The 2,287-nt window shown below is 45.7% G+C and overlaps 1 pseudogene; it reads left to right on the forward strand.

The window, feature by feature from the left end:
* The first annotated feature begins 205 nt into the window (after positions 1–205).
* On the forward strand, positions 206–2,073 carry LOC136512154 (protein ALP1-like; annotated as a pseudogene).
* The last annotated feature ends 214 nt before the right edge of the window (positions 2,074–2,287 follow it).

The following is a 2,287-nucleotide window of genomic DNA, read 5'->3' on the forward strand; positions in this document are numbered from 1 at the left end:
GATGGCTCAACGTCAGTTCTGTCCTTCCCAAAGCAATACAGTTGACATTCAAAGTTCGGATGACGACTCCAATGATGAGCACGACGACCAACTTACGCCGCTTAGTGTCGGTACTAAGAGGGCAAGCAGCACCAGCACAACTGCCTCCAGCCCTAGCAAGCGGTCCAAGAGCCCCGCTGTCAGGACCATGGATGGTCACATGAAGGAACACAATGAGATTTCAAGGCAGAGGCTTGAGAGGATGACAGCAATGTGGCAAGAGAGGAACCAAAAAATTGAGGACAACAGCAAGGCGCTGGAGAGGAAGGTGGAACTAGTGCTACAATTGGCAAGACAGTGTGGTGCAACTGAAGAGACCCTAGCTGAGTGGATGGCCGTGCTCAAGATCGTGCAGAGTGAGCCTATTATGAACTTCTTCATAAGCTCCTCGCCCCAAGGAAGGATGCTGACGATTAAGCAATACATCGGGGTCCTCCCCTAGACCTTATTTTCTTAAGCTTTCTACGTAGTTACTAAGTTATGTCATTAGAACTATGTGAGGTGTGGTGGGTGTCTTTGGTCATTGACCTAAGTATGTCATGTCGAACACTTGAACTGGTTATTTGTAGTATGATTGGATATGGCTATGATCTGTTGATGTATGTAGTGCATGAGTTTGAGTAACTGGCATGAGTCAGTTTGAATAGGGATGCATGCTAATGTTGCCTAGTTGATGTTGAAAACTGACGTGAACTGTTTTCGTTTTGACAGGAGGATGTCCAAGCAATAGTGACTGGGATGATGTCCTCGAGGCAAGATTGTTATGAGAATGATTTGGACGAGTTCATCAGTGACTGGATGGAGGCGGAGGATGATGACGATGCTTTCCTGTACGGTATGTACCAGTACGCCTACCACATTGACAAGCACTTGTCAAGGTCAGAGTATAGACAGCCAGTCATTAGTGGTTTGGAATGGGTACATAGTAAACTAGGAAATAGGAAGGCCTAGTTATAACATGTTCAGAATGAGCCCTGATATGTTCCACAGTCTGCATGATGTGTTGGTACAATCATATGGGCTGAAATCTAATAGCAAATCCACATCTATTGAAGCCCTTGGGATGTTTCTGTGGATGGTGGGGGCTCCACAATCTGTTAGTCAAGCCGAGGACAGGTTTGAGAGGTCACTGGGGACTGTGCATAGCATGTTTCATAGGGTGTTGAAGTCTGTTGTCAAACTTGCTTCTGACATCATTAGACCTAATGACCCGCATTTCAGCACTATGCATGATAGGCTAAGAAATCCTAGGTTCTATCCCTACTTCAAGGACTGCATAGGGGCGATAGATGGGACTCATGTCCCCTGTGTGGTGCCTAGTGATAAGTTTGTGCAGCACCTAGTGCCGCAAGGGGATGACAACACAGAATGTCTTGGCTGTGTGTGACTTCGACATGCGGTTTACATTCGTGTTAGCTGGCTGGCCGGGTTCAGTACATGACATGAGGGTCTTCACTGATGCGACAACAACATACAGCAACGTGTTTCCACATCCACCAACAGGTATACAATTACTTGGTTGTACTTTTGTGCATGCGAGGACAAGTTCGTGATACTAACTGTTGTTTCAATGTGATAGGCAAATATTACCTTGTGGACTCGGGGTACGCTAACCGACTAGGTTATCTTGCACCGTACAAGGGAACAAAGTGCCACCTACAAGAGTACCGAGAGGCACCAGAACCACAAGGTAAAACTGAGATCTTCAATTATGCACATTCATCACTTAGGAATGTCATAGAAAGGTCGTTTGGAGTGTTGAAAATGAAGTGGCGGATGATGAAAGAAGTCCCTAGTTATGCCCCCCATATACAAAGTCAAATCATTGTTGCATGTTGTGCCCTGCATAACTTCATAAGGGTGAGTGGCATAGGGGATCGGCACTTTGCTCGGTGTGACCGGGATGACAACTATGTGCCGGCAGAAGCCGGTGCCGATCAGCCCGAAACTATTCCTCCAAGCGGTTGTTCTGATTCGGAGCTTATGAATGCATTTCGGGAATCCATCGCAATCGGTTTGGCTAATCGAACATGATGTGGTCGTCATTTTGGAGGCGACTTTGTAACTGTCAATTTATTTGGCTTGTAATTGTATTTTTTTGTCCGACAAACAATGTAATTATTTGACTATGTAAGTATGTGCCGGCATTAGCCTGTGCCATTTCATTTGTTTACCAATAATAGTTGGTTTCTGTTCATTGCTGTGCTGTTGATGAGGCTCCATGACCCCAGCAATGACATGCATTTGT

Source organism: Miscanthus floridulus, chromosome 16 (assembly GCF_019320115.1).
Source record: "Miscanthus floridulus cultivar M001 chromosome 16, ASM1932011v1, whole genome shotgun sequence".
Taxonomy (NCBI): Eukaryota; Viridiplantae; Streptophyta; class Magnoliopsida; order Poales; family Poaceae; genus Miscanthus; species Miscanthus floridulus.